At 42.2% G+C, this 27,037-nt stretch overlaps 1 protein-coding gene across 2 annotated transcripts in view; it reads right to left on the reverse strand.

Annotated features, from left to right (window-relative positions):
* Window positions 1–27,037, reverse strand: part of keap1 (kelch like ECH associated protein 1) — a 64,817-nt gene that overhangs the window by 22,786 nt on the left and 14,994 nt on the right. Inside the window, exon 1 of one of the 2 annotated variants that reach the window (XM_033027906.1) lies at window positions 15,968–16,140. The exons of the other annotated variant lie outside the window; for it this stretch is intronic. The gene's annotated coding sequence lies outside the window, so the exon portion shown is untranslated. Of the gene's footprint in view, window positions 1–15,967; window positions 16,141–27,037 lie in introns of those variants that run through there. 2 annotated transcript variants of the gene reach the window in all.

The raw sequence follows: 27,037 nt of genomic DNA on the forward strand, positions 1-27,037 counted from the left end.
AGTTTCAATACTGATCTCAACTGTCCCCTCAGAAATGGTGCAAGCATCACCAAGGTTCAGCCTATGCTCCACCAAAACCATATAATTATATATCATTGAGACACAAAGAACTGCAGATGCTGGTCTACAAAAAAATGACTAAATGCTGGAGTAATCCAGTTGGTCAGGCAGCAACTGGAGAACATGGATAGGTGATGTTTCAGGTCAGGACCCTTACTTATTATTTTTTCATCTCACGGTTTGTTTTATTTCCAACTTCCATATCTGCTTTCGTTGGGGGGGGGGGGGGGGGGAGCTGATTCCCCTGCAACTTTAAAGTTAACAATAAATATAGTAGATCAGTGTTATTGTGGCAAAGAGAAGATGAAATAAACTGTTAAGGAAAATAGATGCAAAATGCTGGAGTAACTCAGTGAGACAGGAATGGGTGATGTTTCGGGTTGAGATCCTTCTTCAGACTTCCGAGACAAATTGCTAAGGTAACTTTGTAATGGATATGAAAATCAATACAAGCTTTCTTTCTGCCTTTTGTTTTAGCCACAAACACAATGAAAAACTTCTTGATGTTTATCAGCTATTTACAGGCAACAATGTTAGGTACTGATGATTCATTACTAAACAAGACTTGAAAGGCTATCTATGATGGGTAGATGCACATGCAATTGTGGTTACATTCAAACCTTCCATGAATATACCAAGTGGTGGATCAGCCTTGTGGGACGGCACGGTGGGGCAGTGGTAATTGCTGTCTTACAGCGCCAGAGACCCGGGTTCGATCCCGACTCCAGGTGCTGCCTGTACGGAGTTTGTACGTTCTCCCCGTGACCGTGTGGGTTTTCTTCTAGATCTTTGGTTTTCTCTCACACCCCATAGACATACAGGTGTGTAGGTTAATTGGCTTGGGGTAAATTATCCCTAGTGTGTGTAGGTTAGTGTTAATGTGCGGGGATCGTTGGTCGGTGCGGACTGAAGGGCCTGTTTCCGCGCTGTATCTTTAAACTAAACCAAACTCACTTCTCTTGCTCCCAAATCATTTGTTTTAAAGACAGTATTCAATGAAGAGGAAAATTATATTCATTACATCTTCTGATGACAGATCATTGAACTGAAATGTTAACATATACTATTAATTTTAATTATTTAATAACTGCCTTTACCACCATTTACATTTCAATGTATATAAAGAGCTGTCACTTTTTCCATTTATAAATGGATTTATTTTTGCCCTCTCATTTCCTGATGTTTGTCCTGAAATGCTATTGCCCGAGGAATGCACTCGGTTTATCATTAATTACACCAGATACCTTAATTACTTCTACTTAAACAATGGTCCTAAGTGACTGTTTACCAGAGCTCTTCTGTTTGAATAGTATTGTACACACACACTCACGACAGCAACATACAAAGCTACTTTACCTGGAGGGTTAATCAGCAGGTACAAATGTTGCACATTAATTTTCCTCCTAACTCTGAGAGCAGCAGGCACATGAGACTAATTATCACTAATGTTTTCAATTTCAGAACCAGAATCCACACTTAGCATCAGTTTAATGATGTCTATCATTTTAGAACATTTCTTTTACATCCTCAAAAAACATGAGTGCCATGTCAGAACATTTTGCCACAACAAGGGAGAGATGGCTGTGAAGGTGCGGTAGAATTTGGTTGAGAACTCAAATTTTAAAAATTGTACTTCGGTACTCGGCAAGGAGATTGCAAAGGCATCTAAACATATGCAACAAGGAACTAGATTAACAAGTCACAACAGCAGCGGAGTTCTGACAATGTTCGGTCCTTTTTGCGTTATTTTATGCAAACTGAAACAGTTGCAAACACAAGTACAAATTTAGTGCAATATTTTATACAGAATAAATATTTAATCCAAATGCTAAATGTAAAGCAGTTGGTTTATCCATTTCTTTGGCCATTTATTATCCCTTTTCCACTGTGCGTTAGCTTCTTTTAATACTCTGCTCTTGGCAGTCTAGTTTTATTTGTTCCGCCATGGGATTGGGCAATGCTAGTTATAATTGAAAGTTTTTTGCAGGAAACTATCATATGGTGGATCAGAGTCCCCAATACTGCCTGACCTGTTCCTCCACTCTTTGATATATGATTAGCACATTTTCATCTCCTCTAAAACGGCATGAATGGTTTCCTGGTTTTTGGGACTTTTTCCACTACGTTCTCATGAACAACACCAGCACAAATCATTCCTGAACCGTGCAAAATGCATTTAAGAAATGCAATATTCTATGTTTCTGTAGATAGAGCTCTAGGGGCTAGTGGAATCAAGGGATATGGGGAGAAGGCAGGCACGGGTTATTGATTGGGGATGATCAGCCATGATCACAATGAATGGCGGTGCTGGCTCGAAGGGCCTCCTCCTGCACCTATTTTCTATGTTTCTAGAACTACCAATGAATAACTTGCACTTTTTAATTTAGTAAATAGGTATGTTTTTAAAAAAGAGTGGAGAAATGGAAAAGTTTAGGAACAAAGTTCTATAGCTTTGGGCTTGAATTGGTGGATGGCTTAGACGATTTGTCAGCACAGAAATAAGTAAAAGTGGAAATAAACTAATTTTGATTGCCATAAATAGAGATTAGTAGGTCTCAACTTAAATGAACCAGGACTTTTGGTCAAGGACTGAAGGATAACGACTGCTTGTTGAATAACTGTCCAGCAAGATTGGGGATAAAAAAGCAAAACATTTAACCAGCAAGAGTAACAAGGTGCCATTATATACTCATCATATGCGCTAAATATCACAACACCACCAGCTCTCAATATTTCTATATCAATGTGGAATCCAATTACTTCAAGACCCACCCAGTTTAACAGCATTTCTCCTCCTGACAATCAGTGTAGAACTATAAAAGTAGTTATTTCACTCCAAAGACAATCTCAACCATCAACTCTGCACCAACAGTTTCAAATAGAATCTAGTTGGTGCTATTTTTAGGGTCTTTCCCCCTAAACTCAACTTCTGCTTAAGTATCTATCCTATTCCTATATGTAGGCCAAAAAACAAGACGTCAACACTAAATCAGAAGAGAGCATTAACTTTGAGTCTAAAATAAAAACAGAGACCAGAAAATGAGAAACAGAAAATGCTGAAAACATCCAGCAGATCAGAAGCACCTGTTGAAAGACAAACAGACATTGTTACGTCAAAACTTTTTAGGTTAATGGAACGGAGAAAAATTAGGAAGTGAAATGGTTTTAAACAAAACAAGAACCTGCGTCTTCCGCATTACTTTCAGAAACTCCAGCCACTACTGCTCCACCGTCATTCCTGCTAGTTTCCTTCCAGTCAACTTTAGCCAGCTCTTCCCTCATGCCGCTGTAGTTACCTTTACTCAACAGTAATATAGACATGTCTGATTTCAGCTTCTCCCTCTCCAACTGCGGATTAAATTCTATCGTATTATGATCGTCAAGTCAAGTCACGTAGTTTATTGTCACGTGTCCCAGATAGGACAATGAAATTCTTGCTTGCTGCAGCACAACAGAATATAGTAAGCATAAATACAGAACAGTACTGTGTGTGTGTTATATATATCTATTTTTTATTTTCCCCCCTTTTTTCTATTTCCCCCCCCAATTTTTCCCCTCTAATTTTTTTCCCTTTTCTCAAATTTTTTCCCCTTTTATCTCTAATTTCCCCCCAGTTTTTTCTATTCTCCATTTTTACATTAACTTTCCCTATTTTTACCTTAACGTTCCCTATTTCTACATTATCTTTCCCTTAACCTTCCCTATTTCTACCTTAACTTTCCCTATTTCTACCTTAACGCTCCCTATTTCTACCTTAACTTTACCTATTTCTACCTTAACGCTCCCTATTTCTACCTAACTTTACCTATTTCTACCTTAGCGTTACCTTAACTTTCCCTATTTCTACCTTAAATTTCCCTATTTCTAACTTAACTTTCCCTATTTAAATCACCTCAACTCTACCTTAAATGATCTCAACTCTACCTTAAATTACCTCCAATCATCTCAACTCTACCTTAAATCACCTCTACCTTAAATTAAATATCAACTCTACCTTAAATTAAATATCAACTCTACCTTAAATTACATAAATTCTACCTTAAATTACATAAATTCTACCTTAAATTACATAAATTCTACCTTAAATTACCTCAACTCTACCTTAAATCACCTCAACTCTACCTTAAATCACCTCAACTCTACCTTAAATCACCTCAACTCTACCTTCAACTACCTTAACTGACCTCAACTCTACCTTCAACTACCTTAACTGACCTCAAATCTCCTCAACTCTACCTTAATTGACCTCAAATCTCCTCAACTCTTACCTCAATGCTACATTACCTTAAATAACCTCAACTCTACCTTAAATCACCTTAAATTACCTCAGCTCTACCTTAAATTACATTAAATCACCTCAACTCTACCTTAAATTACATTAAATCACCTCAACCACCTTAAATCACCTCAACTCCACCTTAAATCACCTCAACTCTACCTCATTTTAAAGTTATAAACTAAACATATTCACCAAATAAAGACATGATATATACCACAACGACATGCAGCAAAATTATAATACAGTATCTCTTTTTACACGTTGCAATGAATGGAATTTCTATTATTTCTTTCCACTTACAAACAAAAATGTGGCTGGATTATTCAGCGTATGATCAACCTCGGTGAGACCAAGCGCAGGCTTGGCGATCGCTTTGCACAACACCTCTACTCAGTTCGCAATAACCAACCTGATCTCCCAGTGCCTCAGCACTTCAATTCCCCCTCCCATTCCCAATCCGACCTTTCTGTCCTGGGCCTCCTCCATGGCCAGAGTGAGGCCCACCGTAAATTGGAGGAGCAGCACCTCATATTTCGCTTGGGCAGTTTACACCCCAGCGGTATGAACATTGACTTCTCCAATTTCAGGTAGTCCCTGCTTTCTCCTCCTCTTCCCAGCTCTCCCTCAGCCCAATGCCTCCTCCTCTTTCTTTCTTCTTCCCACCCTCACATCAGTCTGAAAGGTCTCGACGAAACATCACCTATTTCCTTCACCGCATAGATGCAGCCTCACCCACTGACTTTCTCCAGCATTTGTCTCCCCATTCACACAAGTTCTGTTATCCCACTTTCCTCACCCACTCCCTACATATTTGGGGCAATTTTACATATACAGTTAACCTACAAAGCCAATGCACCTTTGGGATATGGGAGAAAACCCACATGCTTGCAGGGAGAATGTGCAAATTCAACACAGACAGTGCCCGAGGACAGGATCGAACACAGATCTCTGGTGTTTGTGAGGCAGCAAGTCTACCAGCTATGCCATTATATTTATGTGTTCCAACAGAGAAAATTATATGTTGATAACTTTGGTTACTAAAATAAAGAAAGTATCAATTTTCAGTCTTAAATATAAGTGACGCTATGTCCCCTTTACAGCTACTGTATGTATTAATTCAGTTCAAGACTATGGGGCAATACATTTGCCATAAAGTTGCTGCCTAAAAGTGCCAGAGACCCGGAATTCATCCTGAATACGAGTGCTGTCTGTATGGAATTTGCTCCTTTTCCCTTTGATCGCATGGGTTTTCTCCGGGTGCTCTTGTTTCCTTCCACATTCCAAAGGTGTGCAGGAACCTTTCTCAGACCCAACCAAAGCGTAATATTTTCCTTTTGTCCAGAGATTCTGTCTGACCTGTTGAGTTACTCCAGCTTTATCTTCAGCTTAAACCAGCATCCGCAGTTCCTTCATACACACACGATACTATACGATAGAACTTTATTAATCCTAGGAGGGAAATCATGCGTGTGTGGGTACACACACACACATATATATATTTATATAGTTATATGTTCATATATAAATATACTTTTGTTTTCTCGTTTATAACATTGTTTACAGAGTACTATGTTTACATATTCTGTTGTGCTGCTGCAAGTAAGGATTTCATTGTTCTAACTGGGATGTGAGAGAATAAAACCCTCTTGACTTGCATCGCTAATGTGTGGGATAGAACGAGTGTACGAGTGATCGGTGGTCAGCATGGACTCGGTGGGCCGAAGGGCCTGTTTCCACGCTGTATCTTTAAATTAAACTAAAAACACTAAAACCAAAGGGAGTCTAAAGAAGGGCTTCTACCCAAAACATCACCCAACTTCTTCTATCCAGAGATGCTGGCTGCTCCATGGAGTTCCCCCGCACAATTAAAGCATGGAATAGTCTTCACCCTACCATAGTTACCCAACCAGACGCAACTAAATTTAAGGTAGCTCTTTTTCCCCCAAGATCCCTTTTTTGCTTAAGTCCAAGTCAAGAGTCAAGAGAGTTTTATTGTCATGTGTCCCAGATAGGAAAATGAAATTCTTGCATGCTGCAGCACAACAGAATATGTAAACATAATACAGAACAGGAGATAAAGTTCAGTGTGTCTATATACTATAGACCATATAGATACACACAATAAATAAACAGATAAAGTGCAATAGGCTGTTATTGTTCAAAGTTTGGAGTTTGGTGGTGGATCCTTCACCACCTCCAGTTTAAATTCCATTAGAATATTTTTGGAGCAACTCTTACTCCCTGAAGCAAGAGTTACTCCATGGAGTTACTCCAGCTCCAGGGAGAGATTCTGCGTTGGTTTTCAGCGGTCGCGGCGAGGCGGCCACAGGATGGCGGCCGGATCTCCCACAATGCAAAGGGAGTGAGAAAGTGCCCAGCGTCGACGAGTTACCATGGCAGTGCGCATGTGATGGGCGGCCGATGTGCTGGCCGTGGTTGTGTGCATGTGCAGGGGGAGGATGTGTAAGCCGTAGCAGTGCGCATGTGGAAGGCGGCCGGCCGTGCTGACGGATGAGGAGCGGCCGGAGAGTGGAGACCCGGCCAAAGATCACAGAGCGGAGCCCGGCAGCCCAGATACGGATGGCGGGCGGAGACGGAGAGTGACAGAGAGAGAGAGAGAGAGAGAGAGAGAGAGAGATAGAGAGTGGGGCCCCACTCAGAGTTGAATGGCAGGTGCCCCGGGTGCTTGCCAAGCCGGGCAAAATGGCACAGCTTTTAGGTTGCCTGGCGGGACTTTAGGTGGCCATTGGCACCTGGGCAACTGTTAATTTCGAGCCCTGCTGTACCTTCTACCTGATGGCAGCAGATAGATGAGTGAGTGGCCAGGATGGTGTGGGTCCTTGATGAAGTTGTCTCCTTCACCTTAAGCTCCCTAATCAAATCTGTTTCATTGTACAACAGCAAATCCAGAATTGCCTTTTCCCTAGTGGGCTCAACCACGAGCTGCTCTAAGAAGCTATCTCATAGGCATTCTACAAATTCCTTCGAATGGGATGCAGTCCCAACCCGAGTTACCCTGCATATTGAAATACCCCCAAAAAGGGATGAAGTGATAAGGTGGAAAGCAGGAAAGATTAAATGACAAAAAGCATAAAAATATAAATGTACAAGATGGTGATATTAAGATTAAGAAGCAATTAAGCACCAATAAAGGTCACTGACCTCAAACATTAGATTCACTTCTCTCTGCCTGATCCACTCAGTATTTTCAGCATCATCTATTTTTAGTTCAGATTTCCAGCAACAAGTGAGGGAACAAATGTCAGTCCGCAAACGTTAAATGGCAGAACCAGAATAATTATCTGATATTACAACGGAAAAGAAACCAACGGATGCTGCAATTCATTCTAATAATCAATAAATTATTATTGAAATCTAATCTAATATCCTGATGTTTAGGGAAGAACTGCAGATGCTGGTTTAAATCGAAGGTAGCCACAAAATGCTGGAGTAACTCAGGCAGTCTCTCTGGATAGAAGTAATGGGTGACATTTCGGGTTGAGACCCTTCTTCAGACTGAGTGTCAGGGGAGTGGGAGTTACAGAGGTAAGGAAGTGTAAGAGATCAAAAGAGATGAAGTTGAAGGAAAATGTAGAATAGACCATTATTCATACAATAAACTAACTTGAACTTGAACTTGAACTTGTTAGCGTGAGGAAGGTGACAACAAAGCAAACAGATACAATGTAATCAGCGGGGCAGTCAGATTGGTCAGAGAACTGGGAGAGGGATGGAAAGAGAGAGGGAAAGCAAGGGTTACTTGAAGTTAGAGAAGTCAATATTCATACCGCTGGGGTGTAACCTGCCCAAGCGAAATAAGAGGTGTTGTTCCTCCATTTTGAGCTAGGCCTCACTCTGACAATGGAGGAGGCCCAGAACATATATGGTGGATACTGTATTCTAGTCCATCCCTCAGATCAGGGAAGGCAAGAGTCAGAGGTGGACATTTGACAGAGAGAGCCAAATGGAAAATTTCTAAGGCACAAGCAGGGGGGCACCTATACAGTCATCAATGTATTCAGAAAATGTGACAGGAGCAGGAAAGAGTAAAACTGAAATAAAGGGTGCCCCATTTAACTCACGAATAGACTGGTATTGCATCAGCCTATTTGTAGATTTCCATAATATTTTTTTTTGGAGAAAGTGATTGGAGTCATGAATTCCCATCTTGTAGCATACACTCTTAGGTTTCCCAACCAAAATGAACCACTCATGTTTTTCTAGATATTCCAACAGTCTTTGCATCCTTTACCACTCCCTTCAGAGTTTGCTACATTTTCAAGTCCCGTGGTGTCTGTAAATGTTGAAATTCTACCTCTGTATTTAATCCAAGTCATTGACCTTGGTGTAACTCCATTCTGTAACTCTTCAGTTAAAACAAAAATCAACTATTCGCCACATCCGTTTTCTACCTTTTAACTAAGTTTCCACACTGGCCTTATTCCTTTTTTGCAAATTTACTGATCTAATAAGCAATTCCTTGAAGTACATTTTTAAAACCCCTTGTATTCCCATCAACTGTGCCCACCCTCACACTTCTCTCCAGAGCCATTCAAAAACCCAAATAAATTAAACATATTGATACCATAGGAAGCTGTCAGAATCAAAGCATTGTAAAAGGCACTGTTCACAACACGACAACTACACCCTTTAAGTATCGCTAAATCAAGCCTAGTATTTTTGTAAATCACGTGAAATAATGAAATATGTACATAGATGCCAAATGTGACTTAACAAAACATTAGATTTACTGCCTGTGCTGATTACAAATGAAAATAGGTCAACCATGATATAGACCTTTATTCAGCTCTTCAATTTTATGCTTTTAACCTCAATTTTACCCAACTGAATAAATGTATCTACTACAAACAATCACATACAAATCTAAAAACTCCTCTGAACATTCTACTGTGCTTGACTGATTGAGGCAAAATATTAGACAAACTTTAGCAGAAGGAGCAAGCGGAGGGAACCTGCATGCAAGGAACCTGCATGCAAACAGAAAACTCTCCCCTTGCTGCCCATTTACTCCTATTTGCACCAGCCCAGCAGACGAAAAGCTCCTATGGTGGCTCCTCCTGAGCCATTGTCAACACCTTGGCGAATTACTTCAAAATGACTCTAAATGTTCAAGTCAAGATGGAGCCTATGACATAACTCGGCACGAGAATATTATGGCTGCATATTCCACATTTCCAGAAGTTACAATAATCGGGAGCTGGAAACATCTGTTAATTTTCCTCTTGATCCAGGAACCAAATGTCACCTCAATTTAGAAAAAATTTACAATTCAATACAAATTAGGGATTGAATCAGCAATATGCCTAATGATGAACATACCAAACAGACTATTGGGACAATTGATTGGCTGATTCCACTATGAAGACTTCACCTCACTTGATTTCATAATACATTCAGGTTTTTTTTTTTTAGTTAAAAACACAAAATAAGCAATTGCTTTTGCATAATTGACTTTTTATGTAAACAAGTTCATTCAATGTCATCATGATAGAAGCTGAAAAACTATTGAGGGGGAAATAGGTACACGTATAAATATTTGTTTTTGCCCACCTATAGCCTGATCCCTTCCAAGGAAAGGTACAGCAAATGTTAACTCTTCATAACCTCCTGTAACTAAATCAAAACGGATCCACCAAATAGATATAAACTTAATCCAAGTTAATTAGAACAGCCACTAAATATTAATTTCTCTAACTTCAAGTAACCCCTGCACTCTCTCTCTCTATCTGTCCCCCACCCAAGTCATACCAGGTTCCCGTTCACCCCTAGCAAACAGCTAACAATGGCCTGTTTACTTTATTATTGTTACTTTTTTGCATATCTTTCATTCATTTGTTCCATATCTCTCTACTGTCTCTATCTCGTTTCCCTTTCCCCCGACTAGTCTGAATAAGGGTCTCGAGCTGAAACGTCACCCATTTCTTCTCTCCAGAGATGCTGCCTGTCCCACTGAGTTACTCCAGCATTTTGTGTCTATCTTTGGTTTAAACCAGCATCTGCAGTTCCTTCTTATACATGAATATTAAAAGCATTTGGTATACAAATTTCAAGGCATAGGTTTTAGATGGTAGCTAAGTTTTCTCTTGTATTCCTGTGTCAGAATCAACTCTATTCAATGTGTAGGACAAGGACAACAATTCCCAGGCACAGGCTGTGACACGGCATACATAATCAAAACTTTCAACTCAACCGTTTTATAATTTCTGTTAAAAATAAAGTGAAAACTAGTTGTTGCATCTTGGATGTAAAATTACTTTAAGAGTCTATAAAATAAGTTATTCCACGGTATTGGGCAAAAACTAAAATCCAACCCATTATTTCTGTGCCAGTCAGTCTTCAATTACTTTTGGAAAATCAAGCATCACGAGGATGATAGACACAAAATGCTGAAGTAACTCAACGGAACAGGCAGCATCTCTGGAGAGAAGGAATGGGTGACATTTCGGATCAAGGGGGTTGGTTTTATATCCATTTATTTGCCATACAGTTAACCCTCATTATTACGTACATCTTTGTAATGGGTTTCAGTTATAGCAGCCAAAATCTGTCGTAACCAAGGAGTCTATTTGTATCAGGACTGAATTCATTGCTTCACAGAGTGACTGCTAGGTGGTTGGAGCAAATCTTGTCTCAGTCTGTGTTTTCCTTTCCTGTTTATTGTGTGTCCTGTTTAGTACATGTATATTGGCTCTTTGTCCAACAGTGTACATATTTACCCCCCTTACGGACAATCGGAAAAATCGGACACCATTCCATCATGGTCCGTTCCTCCCTTGATCTTGGGTGTAGATTAACCTTTATTAACCCATGCCATTTATAATTTCCACTACACATATAATGCATGCCACCCATTACCTGGTATTACGGTACTACACTAATGCTGACAGCCAGCTAGCAGAACGTATGCTGAGCTTCATGAGCACGGCTGTGCAATTTAAATGCTCTGTATTTCTGAATGGAATAAAGACCTATGTTTTACCATGTATGTTGTAGTGGATCAACTACAAACTTGGTGTCAGAAGTGGCTTTCGGCAAAACTTGCCACTACTGCAAGAAGAAAAACCACTTCACTCGTTATTGCCGCGCTCGTGGTACGAGGGTCCAGCCACAACAATCTCTCTACGCGCTTGAGCCCACACTTTCCCACGAGGCTCTGACTGTAATATTGGCACCAGCAGAGCCAAAACTGCAAAACCTGCAAGAAAACAGCCATAACATACATTCTTTAACTGACCCACTGTGCAAACACAAGGATCCCATGACAACACCAACGACAATACCAAAGTCGCTGCAAAGATAGATACTGGCGCACAGTGCAACGTACTATCCTTATCAGACTTCCAAACAATTCACAACACTGAAACCATCATGAAAACAAACTCCAAGTTACACCCATTTGGTGGGGGGGTGGGAAGTGCAACCAGTTGGTAAAGTCACACCACAATGTCACCTAGCGTCCCAAGTTTACAATCTGGACTTTATCATTGTTAGAGGGGAAGTGCCCCTCCTCCTGGGCATCGATGCCTACCATGGCATGGGCCTAGTCACCTTCGGCAAAACTGTGTACCAACTAACCACTTCTCAATGTCCCACCCAACAACTATACAAAGACCTTTATGACAACCACCTAGGCAAGCTTCCCACAGAATACATTATTGTAACCAACCCGGAGGTCACACTTGTCGTTCGTCCCCACACCGGGCTTACCCTGGTCCACAGTGGAGGCCGACATCTTTGAGTGGTACGGCAAACAATACCTGGTTCCAGTTGATTCCTAGTAAGGATGGTTCGAAATCGACCTTCTCAGTAGCCCGACCTCAGCCATGGTCATTCAGAAACTAACTCGCCACTTCTCTGTCCACGGAGCACCACTCCAGCTACTCTCAGACAACGGAGCTCAATTCTCTAGTCAGTTCTTCAAGGATTTTGCGACACGCTGGGACTTTCACCACAGCACCAGCAGCCCCGAGTACCCGCAGTCCAACGGCCTGGCCGAATGCGCGGTAAGAAGCGCAAAACTGATGGAACGTTCACACAGGGCCGGCTCTGATGTCTATCTCGACTTACTCAATGTAAGAAACATCGTCCACGACCCTCTCCTGGGATCTTCGGCCGAACAACTCATGTCACGGCGAACCCGCTCCACTCTGCCTATGGCCAAGCAACTGTTAGAACCACTTTCGCACACCGTCAGCGATCCAATCCCAGCTCCAACACCGAGACACACAAAGAAAATACTACGACAAACCAGCTCTCCGCTTCAACCGCTCAACAAGGGACAGGTTGGCCGGTTACAGTCGCTCAGAGGCTATGGCCGCCTCGGTGTCATTCTGGGTGCAACGCTCGTACCTGGTCAGTATTGACAATTGCATTTATTGGGGGAACCTCACCTTCAAACTTATTTTTTGACTCAAAATACTAAGAGATACATCAAGCAAGAAAAATAAATGAAGCCTTAAACTTGGCAAGTCTTGGGAATAGAGAAAAATAAAATCAAGCTTGCAATTATATGATTCCTTACAACATTGAAAAATATTTTGTAGCAAATTAATGTTACCGTTTCATGTCCTCCAGAGATGCTGCCTGACCTACTGAATTAGTCCAGCACTTTTTTCCCCCCCCTAAACCAGCATCTACAGTCCCTTGTGCCTACCTTTTTTTTTTTACCGTAGTCATTTACAACATTGGCAAACTCAGCCAATTTGTGCAACACGACATTCCACAAACAGCCAATGAACTAAATTAATGAACACAAGATAATAATCTGCAATGATAGTTTTTAAATAATGGACACAAAGCTCCTGACAATATTGCAATTTGTTGGGAAACACAGATAGAAAAGCATTAATGGATGTGCAAATTGTATGTGAGAATTTCAAAATACAACACATATTTATTAAAGTCCACTTACAGCATTGGTCTGCAGAACATTACAGTACCTAACAGCTACTCTGACTGAATTACGTAAGCAAGCTCTTGGTAATATAAATAGCATTTTATGCGGAGCAACTACTAACAAGCACTTCAATTGATTAGTAGGAAATAACCAATCTACATCTTTCCTTGTAGAAACAAAATAAAGCAACGAGTTTGTCGCAGATCAGTTCATCGCATAAATCTCGAAAATGAGAGCGTGCACCTATGCGTTTCAAGTCGCTAATAAAATATTCTATCGGCTCGCCAACCTGTTGCGTACGAGCAAAAAACTTGGTACGTTCGATAACAGAGTTCGAGGGGAGGTCACACAGCTGTTTAAACTTTGCAAGTAGGACAGCAGGGTCATCAATCGTTTTTGCAGGCACTAGGATCTGCCCTTTTGCGTCTAAAACAGCTGGATCAAAAGTAAAACGGTCGGCACGTTTCATTGCCTCAGGACCAGCCAGGTTTAGTAGCACGGAACCACGTACATCTGGAGGATCGTTGCGATGAACGATGTGAATGTAGTCGCGCTCGAAAAGGCACCAGCGTTCAGCAATGTCAGAGTCAAAGATCAGAGGACTAGGATGGCGAGACAAGTTTGCCATGGTAGAGATAACAGGCACATAAAACAAATGTAAAAAAAACCGACAAACATGAACGGAGTAGGTAAGATTCACTTCTGACACCATGTAATGAGTGGTTGTACACACATCAAAATACAACATATCTATTAAAGTCCACTTACAGCATTGGTCTGCAGAACGTTACAGTACCTAACAGCTACTCAGACTGAATTACGTATGCAAGCTCTTGGTAATATAAATCGCATATTAGGCGGAACAACTACTGACAAGCACTACAATTGGTTAGTAGGAAATAACCAATCTACAATAAAAACCTTCATGACTGAACAGCTTAAAAAAAAAGGGCTTCAAAATCTGTTAATACCTACACATGTATTGGCTGGTTGGTAGTTTAACTAGTTTGATTACCTAAATGGGAATTGGCAAGTAGTAACAGCAGAAGAAAAAAAAACCGTAGCACATTTGAAAAATAGGCATCTTCAGTTAGATTGATTAGTGCCGTATGCTCACAAATTATTCATTTGCTTTTTCTTTTTTTTACAAACACTGAAAGTTATGCGAACAAGTTGTGGCCCATCATACAAGGACATTCTGATAAGAGACTTAGAGTTAAAAGGATACAAACCAACAAAATGAAATGGGAACTTAGATTGAAGCGGTTCACTCTTCCCACACTTGTAATGCTTTGATTGTCCTGCTCATAATAATGCTCTCTTCTGGCTAACAATTATTTAAATTGGCCTTGAACCCTTAATCTAATTCAGTCAACAAAAAAGTAATCTTAAAACACTTATGTATGTCTATCATTTCTCGCCACATTTAATCAACTGAGATATGATCTTGACTCCTGTAAATACATATTCCAAACAATTAAATGCCTTACAAGTACCTGAACCGGTTGCTTGTTCAGGAGATGTCTGTTGAACTTATTGGTTTAAATGGTCAAATTCTGTTACCATTTGGTATTTTTGGATTGTTTAAAAATCAGTTATATGATGATTGATTTTGTGATTCCATTTAATTTTCTCAAAAATTCAATCGGTTTTAGAGACCTAATAAAGTTGAGATCTGAACAAAAAGACAATTGTTTAAACGACACTATTATCATTGGCAAATAGTGTCAACTGTTTTACAACTTTAGCTAGAACACTGAAGTAAATTCTGGAATTCGTCCAAAGTTGACAAACTCCGAACTTCTCAAAGAAATTGTGAATACTCTGCTGCAATTGAAGATGAAGTGCACGTGAGAGGAGCAGATCAAATCTACTCCGTCATTCAATCATGGCTGATCTAACTCTCCTCAATCCCATTATCCTGCCTTCTCCCTAGAACCCTTGACACCCATACTAATCAAGAATATATCTCTGCCTTTAAAATATCCCTTGACTTCCTCCACAGCCTTCTGTGGCAATGAATTCCACAGATTCATCACCCTCTGACTAGATAAATTCCTCCTCCCTAAAGGAACGTCGTTTTATTCTGATTAAAGACTAAGGGCGAATTAGTTAATGACTACAAAACATCGGCGGAGTAAATTGGGATTTTAGTGGTGGGGAAACAAGCGTGATTAGCGCCCACGTGCCTTTAACAGAAGAGCAGCAATGTTTTAGTGCTAATCCGTTGTATCTAGCTTCCCTGCTGAGATTCCGCCTAAGCGCCAGGCTTGTCAGGAGAGAAGCTCCTTCAGTCGATGTAAACTCCCGCCAACTCGGTGTGTAGCCCAACTCAGAAGGAAATGAAAGTTGGGGAACAGGGGAGAGGGGAGGGTGATTTTAGTACTAGATGAAGGGAGGATGAAGTAGGAGCAGTGCCGCCTTCTACCGCTTTGACTGAGACGCAGGCCGAGCTTTGATAGCAGCATCTGGAGTTGAAGTCAGGGTACATCAACCCCCACCCACCCCTACATCGCGGCAACGAGCTATGTAGCCGATGGTTGCAACAACGTTGCCCGGACATTTTGCATTGGCCCTCCGCTACGTTGTAACAACCTCGGCCGCCACAATTTTTCACACCGACATGCAAGAACCGCCGAAAAGGCCGCTGCCGCTCTCTCTCACCCCCCACCCACCCCCACCACCACCTCCCTTCCCTCCTGGATACTTACACTCGACCCGGAGAAAAGAGGGCGCTTTACTCGCTCCCCGGCTGGCTCGTTGCAAACCCCCTCCCCCGGTCCTGATTTATCTCCAAAACTGAAGCTCGGTGACAGATTCCCCGGTCACACCTAAAGCAAGGAGGTGGAGATTGAGCGTGTGCAAGCTGCTCCGTGCAGCGAGTGACAGCCGCCGCAGCCACTGAGCAGCAGCGAGCGGAGCGGCCACTGGCCGAGATGGTCGTTGCAGGCGGATCAACTCTAACCGTCGCACTCACGATGACTCGACAGCAATCGAGGAATTGTTTTTGTCACAATAAAAGGCAGCATTGGACTTATCCCGCGTAAGGCATTTACTGTGCGTGTGATGGATGCCGTGTAGTTTAACCCGCGCTGGAGCCTTGAACAGAATGTGTGACACGTCAGCAAATTGCTATTTGCATCGTCAGACAGCGGGTTACAAAGTATTAAAAAATCCTACAGTGTTGGTAACATAACAAGTTACAAACTAGTTTGTTGGGATTTTAAATATATAATTTTCGGAACCGCACGTCAACGCAATAAATTAGAATACAACAAAATTCCACAGGATCATAAATCAGTCTTTTAATGTCATAATTTTCATGTTATATTGAGCAGTGTCCATTAAGTGTGCAAAGGCAGATTATTGGAATTTGTTTGAGAACTGACCGTTTTATTTGTGGATTTTGAAAACTAAGTGTAAACCATTATCGATTAAATAATAGGTACACAAAAAAGCTGGAGAAACTCAGCGGGTGCAGCAGCATCTATGGAGCGAAGGAAATAGGAAACGTTTCGGGCCGAAACCCTTCTTCAGACTAAATAATGATTAAATAATGGTTGCTCTCATATAAGGTCAGAGAGAGAAAGATAGATAATAATAATACTACAATGTGTATTTATTCAGGGGTTTATGTAAACACAATGATTCAAGGTGCATTTAGGAACAAAATTTGGCAAGTAAAATTCAACAGCTGAATCCACAGACGCCAACGGTGAGAGGCTACATTTGGGCACAAACAATCGCCAGAATTATTGCCGGTTACAAGGCTGGAGGAGATTACAAACGCAATTAAATTGAGATAATGAAGAAGATTTGAAAGCGGAGGCAAGAATTTTACAATGAGACTTTGCAGAGGACAATACTGCACATGGCCGGGACCTTAGGCCCACAAAGTTCCTGCCGAACATGATGCCAGGTTAAACTGTCTGGTCTGACTGCATATAACCAGGTCTGACTGCATATGATCCATGTCCCTCTATTCCTTGCATATTCATGTGCAAATCTGAAATCCTCTTAAATCCCACTATTGTATCTGCCACTACCATCACCTCTGACAGCATTCAACGGGAAACTTTGACTTTGGTTAGACTTTTGAGATATAGCATGGAAACTAGACCTTCGGCCAACCGAGTCCGCCCCGACAAGTGAACATCCTGTCCACTAGCACTATCGTACACACTCAGGAAAATTTACCATTATTTTAACTGAACCAAATTAACCTGCAAACCTGTATGTCTTCGGAGTGTGGGAGGAAACCGGAGCACCCGGTGAAAACCCACAATCCAAAGACGTGCCGGTTTCTAGGTTAATTGAATTCTGCAGTGTGTGTAGGATAATGCCAGTGTATGGGGGTGATCGCTGGTTGGTGCGGACTCGGTGAACCAAAGGGCCTGTTTCTACTCTGTATCTCTAAAGTTTACAAATTGAAAACTTTTTTGAATGATGGTGCGCAACAAAGAGTCAAGAATGTATTATTGTTATACGTCCTGAAATGTTACAATAAAATTCTTACTTGCAGCAACACAACCGGTATGTAAACAGAGTACATAGTAGATACCATAATAAACAACAAAAATAAGTTTCATAAATTAAAATAAACTAGATAATGCAAAAACAAAGCCCAAAGTCCCTAGTGCAGTCAAGGGAGTTTGGAATGTAGTTGGAGTTTGTAGTGTTTAATAGTAAGATTAAACGAGAACTTACCAGTTTGAAGTTTGATCTTTATTTTATGAGGAGGAACGTTGAGGGAATACGTGAAGAACCCCGCCTACGGCGCATGCGTGTCATTCTTCAAAGCAGCGGTGTGAGGTCACAGATAGAAAATAATGACCTAAGATAGTAAGATTATTAAAGAGATACCAGTTTAAGATATGACCATATAAGGGTGGGAGCGGAGGGCACGTATTCCCTCAACGTTCCTCCTCATAAAATAAAGATCAAACTTCAAACTGGTAAGTTCTCGTTTAATCTTACTATTTTACTTCGGAGTCACGTGAGTGACTTCGTGAAGACTTCAAAGCTCTGTGACCTCATGCCGTGGAACGAGTCCAATCTTCACAACTGCCTTGGTAGTTTGGGAGAAATTGTTACTGGTATTTAAAAAAAAAAACACAATGATACCAACATTTTTAAGCAAAAATTGTAAATAATATTTATTAAATCAATTTATAAACCTTATAAGCTTCAGGTGTAAATTAAATAGAACTCAAAATTTTGCCCGAAAACGTTTCTTCTTTTCTAACTGGTTTGTTGTAATATGTGCGAAACGTTTTCTCTGATGACCATCCTGCAGTTCTGAGGATATTGTCCATCGGTACCTCCAGGCGATTAGCTGCTGATGTAGATGCAGCCCTGGTGGAGTGAGATTTGAATACATTAGTGTCCACTCCTGCCTGAACTAAGCAATATCTCAGCCACCGTGAAATGGTCTGAGTCGAGACTTTATGGTATGGCTTCTTATGGCTAATTAAAAGAGCCTTTTCATTGCCTCTGATAGCCTTCGTTCTGTCCATATATAACATGATGTGTTTTACTACACAGAGACGTTCATCCTGTGGATAGGCTATGAACTCTATCACCTGACCCGCTGATCCTGGTCTATTTTGCTTAATAAGGCCCTGGATCACGAAAATCAGCCTTCCTGTCGCCTCCGTCAAGTTATCCAATCTTAACTTCTGTAATGACTGGACCCTTTGCGCTGTGACCAGCGCCATAAGCATAACCATTTTCATAGTTAGATAGTTTAGCGGTAATGCCGTAGCCGGTGACCAATTCCGTAACATTTTTAGGACTACGCTCACATCCCAGATTTGGCTATATCTAGCCCTTGGTGGGTTAGTGTTAAAGATGCCTCGTAGCAGTTTTATTACTAGAGGATGTGAGCCGACACCCTGTCTTTCTGTGCCTTCCCATAAATAACTGGACAAGGCACTCCTAGCACTATTGACCGTGCTGTAACTGAGTCCTTCAAAGTGCAGGCTTGTGAGGAATTCTAGGACAGCCGGAATATCCACCTTTCTGTGGTCTAGATTGTTGTCCAGGCAGTATTTAGTCCATTTCTTGACATGACATAAATATTGTTTTTGAGTGGAAAGTCTCTGTGCTGCTGTGATCATGTCCACAGTTCTATCAGATAAACCCATATGCCGAAATGGTTCCTTCAGAGTCTACAAACCAATAAATTTAGATAATTATGGCAAGGATGGCTGTCCCCAGTCACCGGATGCACCAGCAACTGAGGACTATGTTTTAAAGTAATATATGGTGTAAGCACCAAATCCTGCAGCACCGAGAACCATGGTTGGGTAGGCCAATCAGGTACTATGAGAATCCCAGATGCCGAGTCTAGCTGAATTTTCCGTAGTACCCGATTGATGAGGCAGAAAGGAGGAAATGCATAAATGAACCATTTCCCCCAGTGCAAAGAGAATGCATCTGTAGCTTCTGCCTCAGGATCTGGTTCCCATGATATATACCTAGGTAACTGATGATTTAACCTGGATGCAAAAAGATCAATATCCGGCCTTCCGTACTTTGCTGTGATATCAGCAAATATCTTTCTGTCTAACATCCATTCCGTATTTTCATTAAATTTTCGTGACCTGGCGTCTGCCACTGAATTAAGTATCCCTGGTAGATACGTAGCCGATAACCAAATATTCCTTTGGATACACCATTCCCAAATGGAATAACTATTGGGTTGGAGCTATATATAACATTTTGTTCCCACCATTGTAGTTCTTTTATAGCTCTAATTGTTAGCTCCATAGGCCTATCAAAATGGCCTCTATTAATTTTTAGTGCTCTAATTTTTTCTCTCTGTAAATTTTGGTAATGCAATCGTCCAAATTGAATGGCAGGAAACGTGGCTATAATTTTCCCAATAATCCTGGCTACCCGTCTAATGGATGGTTTAACGGTATTAATAAGCTCTGTGCAATCCTTTTGGAACTCAGTGGCTTTCCCTATAGGTAAAGTCACTAACATATCAAGTGTGTTAATAGTGAACCCCAAGTAATCAATATTAGTTGCAGGTGTTAATCTTGACTTAATTGGATGGATAATGAATCCCAGCTGTTCCATCAATTTTCTTGTGGCAACCACTGCTCTACTAGCCAATTCATAAGTTTTCCCCACAATCAAGATATCATCCAAATATGCCATCACTCTATAGTTTTGTTGTCTAAGAAATGCCAAAGCTGGTTTAAGAATTTTTGTGAATAATCTAGGGGCTGACGTTAGCCCGTTTGGTAGCGCCTTGTATTGCCAAAGCTGACCCATCCAATTAAATTTCAAAAACCGTCTGTGTTCTTCTCTGATGGGTACCGTATAGTAAGCATCTTGCAGATCAATACTTGCCATAAAGTAGCCTGCCGACACTAGCTCTGTAGCAGTACTAAAAGTATCCATTTTAAAATGAGCATATTGTACAAACTTATTAAGTGTTGATAAATCAATAATTATCCGGCAACCCCCATCTTTCTTATGTCTAATGAATATATTTGAGACAAATTCCTGTTGTTCATGTTTGGTTTTTTCAATTACTCCTTTCGTGAACAACCTTTGTATTTCAATTTTTGCTTTAGCTCTGTCTAATTTGGTAAGCATATAAGTTCTGTCCGGTGTATGTTGTACTGGAGGTTCTTGTATGTGTATAAACTCTATAAGATATCCCTTAATACTGCTAAGGATATACCTATCCACAGTTAACTTACACCATGCTTCCAAATGAAATTGCAACCTCCCTCCAAGTTCTGTGCTCCTTATTAATTTTTGAGGCACAGACCCACCTACCTCCATGGTTATCGGTGGTGTTACTTTCTTGGTCTTAACCGAGGTTGCGGAGGGCCTTGAGGTTGAAAGTGGGGTAAATGTTGAAGTGGAGGCTTCCGCATTTTCCATTGTGGGCGTCCCGGGCCAACCCCTAAAAAAAGGACGCTGTTGCTGGTTTCCTCTGGCCTCTCTCCAATTTTTCGTACTATACATACTAGTACTTGCTTTTTTAGTCGTCCCATAAGGATGATACCGTTTTCCGACATATCCTTTGGTCGCTTTTATTAGGCCCAACGTTTTGGCCTCTTCCTCCAAATCTTTGACCTGTTTTGATAGGTCACCCCCAAACAACAAATTTTGAGGTTTTATGGCTTTCTGTTTGCACAGGATTGCAAATTTTGGGTCTAACGTTGGCTGAATAGCCCCTTTCCTGATGTTGTTCAGTTCAAATTGAACATTGCAAAACAGTGCTAAAGCGTCTTTCATGTCATTGGACATATCCACATTTTCCAGCCTACGGGCCAAAGCTGTTATACCCGCCGAGAGTCCTTTACTAGCATTCTGTATTTTTATATCCAGACTCCGAATATCCTGCCCCACGTGTCTCCAAATGCTTCGGTTCACCTTGGGTACATTCAGAGCCGCACAATTTCGCGGAGGTAAATGTCTTGCCCATACCTCAGCTAAGGTATCAGTTTTGAGGTGATGGGTCGTCATATAATCAATGCTGGCCGCCATCCTGGCCTCTAGGTCTTTTCCAGTTTCTTCTTGCTGGAAATATGTGTGCACCATGTCCAGCAACTGTGTTCCCTCATCCTCCATATGGGAACGTGGCTCTGACTCTTGTTCAGAGTCCGAGTCAGGCAGCCCTTGAACACCCTCTTCAGATGAGGATGATATGTCCAGCAGCCTTTTCTGGCCATGCTCTGAGGGACTTACACCTGTATGTGTGCGGCTTTTATCCATTTTCTGGAGCCTGACACTATGGAGATGTTCCTCCCACAACCGCTCCAGCCGACTTTCGTGCTCTCCCGCACTAGTCGCTCGCGGGTGTTTCTTTTTAGCCCACCGCTCCTGCCGACTTTCGTGCCCTCGGGCACTAGTCGCACGCGGTTTAAATCGCAACTCGTCGCCATGCCTACCGGCTCTGGTTGCTCCCGGCCGCTGCAAACGCCGTTTTTTCGCCGTCCCGGTACTCCTCCAAACAGATAGATGACGGCCCCACATGCTGCAGCCACTCGTACTGTTTTCCGAGCTCTGCAGATGCGATCGCTGCCGGCTGCTCTATGCCCTGCAGCTGGTCATCATCACTGCTATACAAGTAAGTATTTACCGGCGATTTTTCGGGCTCACTTTCCCAGCGGTTCGTTTTACGTTTCGCCTTCGCGCCCGGTCTAGAATTAGTTTTTCCCGGCGCGGGGTTTGAATCTGGCACAGCTGGCTCAACGCAAACTGCCTGTGCCGTCGGCTGCTGCTGCGGGTCCCCGGCACCTTTACCGCCGACATCCTGCAGCTTCTTCACAGCCTTTCTGCGTCCTCTATCCATTCCTAAAAACCGGTGAAAATGCAGAATCACTTACCTGCCGTCGACCGGCTGTTTAACTCTCCCGTTCAAGGGGACGTCCTCCCCAGGTCCGACACGTTCAATGCGTGTATGCGATATGACACGCATGCGCCGTAGGCGGGGTTCTTCACGAAGTCACTCACGTGACTCCGAAGTAAAATAGCCTGATGGTTGTTGAGAGCAACTGTTTCTGAACTTGGATGTTACATTTTACGGGCTCCTATACCTTCTTCCCGATGCAGGAGTAAAATGAGAGAGTGGCTGGTGTGGTGTGGGTCTCTCATAATGCTGGCTGCCTTTTTGAGGTAGCGCCTCCTGTAGATCCCTTCGATGGTGGGGAGGCCAGTACCCGTGATGGCCTGGTCAGTGTTCACCACTTTTTGCAGTTTTCCTCATTCCTGGATGTCGTGTTGCCGAACCAGGCTGTGATGCAACCAGTCATTATACTCCCTGTTGAAGTTTTAGAGAGTATTTTTCGACACACCATATCTTCTCAATTTTCTAAGTAGTTGATGGGCTTTCTTTAAGATTGCATCAAAGTGCTGGGTCCAGGACAGATCTTCAGAGATACGCACATCCGGGGACTTGACGTTTTATAATTCTCCATCGACCCGTCCATGAAGACAGGTTTGTGGATTCTCAGACTTCCTCTTCTAAAGTCAACAATCAGTTCCTGGATTTTACTGACATTAAGAGCAATGTTGTTGTTCTGGCAGCATTCATTCCAATGAATGATCACCTTCCTATACTCTGACTCATCATTTTGTGTAATTCATCCAATAACAGTAGGTTGTGTAATTCATCCAGATCAGGCAGGTTTCCGCAAGGACCGCAGCACAGGAGAACAAGTTCTGGCCCTAACCACCTGCATTGAAAACGGCTTCGAGAACAAACTGAAGACCGGGGCAGTGTTCCTTGATCTCACCGCAGCCTATGACACTGTGTGGCACAAAGGCCTCCTCCTAAAACTCACCAAAGCACTCCCTGCCTGGGCATCAGAAACCATCAAATTTCTGCTCTCCAACCGCAGGTTCAGAGTTCACCTTGGACAGAACATAGAAACATAGAAAATAGGTGCAGGAGTAGGCCATTCGGCCCTTCGAGCCTGCACCGCCATTCAATATGATCATGGCTGATCATCCAACTCAGTATCCTGTACCTGCCTTCTCTCCATACCCCCTGATCCCTTTAGCCACAAGGGCCACATCTAACTCCCTCTTAAATATAGCCAATGAACTGGCCTCAACTACCTTCTGCGGGAGAGAATTCCACAGATTCACCACTCTCTGTGTGAAAAAAGTTTTCCTCATCTCGGTCCTAAAAGATTTCCCCTTTATCCTTAAACTGTGACCCCTTGTTCTGGACTTCCCCAACATCGGGAACAATCTTCCTGCATCTAGCCTGTCCAACCCCTTAAGAATTTTGTACGTTTCTATAAGATCCCCCCTCAATCTTCTAAATTCTAGCGAGTACAAACCGAGTCTATCCAGTCTTTCTTCATATGAAAGTCCTGACATCCCAGGAATCAGTCTGGTGAACCTTCTCTGTACTCCCTCTATGGCAAGAATGTCTTTCCTCAGATTAGGAGACCAAAACTGTACGCAATACTCCAGGTGTGGTCTCACCAAGACCCTGTACAACTGCAGTAGAACCTCCCTGCTCCTATACTCAAATCCTTTTGCTATGAATGCTAACATACCATTCGCCTTCTTCACTGCCTGCTGCACCTGCATGCCTACTTTTAATGACTGATGTACCATGACACCCAGGTCTCGTTGCATCTCCCCCTTTCCTAATCGGCTACCATTCAGATAATAATCTACTTTCCTGTTTTTGCCACCAAAGTGGATAACCTCACATTTATCCACATTATACTGCATCTGCCATGCATTTGCCCACTCACCCAGCCTATCCAAGTCACCTTGCAGCCTCCTAGCATCCTCCTCACAGCTAACACTGCCCCCCAGCTTCGTGTCATCCGCAAACTTGGAGATGTTGCATTCAATTCCCTCGTCCAAATCATTAATATATACCGTAAATAGCTGGGGTCCCAGAACTGAGCCTTGTGGTACCCCACTAGTCACTGCCTGCCATTGTGAAAAGGACCCGTTTACTCCTACTCTTTGCTTCCTGTCTGCCAGCCAGTTCTCTATCCACATCAATACTGAACCCCCAATACCGTATGCTTTAAGTTTGTATACTAATCTCTTATGTGGGACCTTGTCGAAAGCCTTCTGAAAGTCCAGATATAACACATCCACTGGTTCTCCATTATCCACTCTACTAGTTACATCCTCGAAAAATTCTATAAGATTCGTCAGACATGATTTACCCTTCATAAATCCATGCTGACTTTGTCCAATGATTTCACCACTTTCCAAATGTGCTGCTATCCCATCTTTAATAACTGATTCTAGCAGTTTCCCCACTACTGACGTTAGACTAACTGGTCTGTAATTCCCCGTTTTCTCTCTCCCTCCCTTTTTAAAAAGTGGTGTTACATTAGCTACCCTCCAATCCTCAGGAACTACTCCAGAATCTAAAGAGTTTTGAAAAATTATCACTAATGCATCCACTATTTCTGGGGCTACTTCCTTAAGTACTCTAGGATGCAGCCTATCTGGCCCTGGCGATTTATCGGCCTTTAATCCATTCAATTTACCTAACACCACTTCCCGGCTAACCCGGATTTCACTCAGTTCCTCCATCTCATTTGACCCCCGGTCCCCTGCTATTTCCGGCAGATTATTTATGTCTTCCTTAGTGAAGACAGAACCAAAGTAGTTATTCAATTGGTCTGCCATGTCCTTGTTCCCCATGATCAATTCACCCGTTTCTGACTGCAAGGGACCTACATTTGTTTTAACTAATCCTTTTCTCTTCACATATCTATAAAAGCTTTTGCAGTCAGTTTTTATGTTGCCTGCCAGTTTTCTTTCATAATCTATTTTCCCTTTCCTAATTAAGCCCTTTGTCCTCCTCTGCTGGTCTCTGAATTTCTCCCAGTCCTCTGGTAGGCTGATTTTTCTGGCTAATTTGTACGCTTCATCTTTTGTTTTGATACTATCCCTGATTTCCCTTGTTATCCACGGATGCACTACCTTCCCCGATTTATTTTTTGCCAAACTGGGATGAACAATTGTTGTAGTTCATCCATGCAGTCTTTAAATGTCTTCCATTGCATATCCACCGTCAACCCATTAAGAATCAATCGCCAGTCTATCTTGGCCAATTCACGTCTCATACCCTCAAAGTTACCTTTCTTTAAGTTCAGGACCCTTGTTTCTGAATTAACGATGTCACTCTCCATCCTAATGAAGAACTCAGCCATATTATGGTCACTCTTGCCCAAGGGGCCACGCACAACAAGACTGCTAACTAACCCTTCCTCATTACTCAATACCCAGTCTAGAATAGCCTGCTCTCTCGTTGCTTCCTCTACATGTTGGTTTAGAAAACTATCCCGCATACATTCCAAGAAATCCTCTTCCTCAGCACCCTTGCCAATTTGATTCACCCAATCTATATGTAGATTGAAGTCACCCATTATAACTGTTTTACCTTTGTTGCACGCATTTCTAATTTTCTGTTTGATGCCATCCCCAACTCCACTACTACTGTTAGGTGGCCTGTACACAACTCCCACTAGCGTTTTCTGCCCCTTAGTGTTTCGCAGCTCTACCCATATCGATTCCACATCCTCAAAGCTAATGTCCTTCCTTTCTATTGCGTTAATCTGCTCTCTAACCAGAAACGCTACCCCACCTCCTTTCCCTTTCTGTCTATCCCTCCTGAATATTGAATATCCCTGGATGTTGAGCTCCCAGCCTTGGTCACCCTGGAGCCATGTCTCCGTGATCCCAACTATATCATAGTCGTTAATAGCTATCTGCACATTCAACTCATCCACCTTATTACGAATGCTCCTTGCATTGAGACACAAAGCCTTCAGGCTTGTTTTTACAACACTCTTACCCCTTATACTATTATGCTGAAAAGTGGCCCTTTTTGATTTTTGCCCTGGATTTGCCGGTCTGCCACTTTTACTTTTCACCTTGCTACCTATTGCTTCTACCCTCATTTTACACCCCTCTGTCTCTATGCTCACACATTTAAGAAACCCTTTCCCTTTAACTCCATCTTCCACTATCCCATTCGACACCCCACCCCCCTTATTGTGAACAAGAGTGCATGGAGAACGCAGAAGAATGGGCTCCCGCAAGGGTCAGTTTTAGCCCCAACCTTGTTCAACCTTTACACAAATGACCTACCCATCACCAAATCCCGCAAATTCATCTATGCAGATGACATCTGTTTGGCCTTCCAAGCACCAGATTTTGGTACATTGGAACAGGTGCTCAATGAAGGCCTTGCTAAACTGGACGAGTACTGCAAAACCTGGCGCCTAAAACCAAGCCCAGAAAAAACGGTCTCCAGTGTG

The sequence above is a fragment of the Amblyraja radiata genome, chromosome 10 (genome assembly GCF_010909765.2).
Source record: "Amblyraja radiata isolate CabotCenter1 chromosome 10, sAmbRad1.1.pri, whole genome shotgun sequence".
NCBI lineage: Eukaryota > Metazoa > Chordata > Chondrichthyes > Rajiformes > Rajidae > Amblyraja > Amblyraja radiata.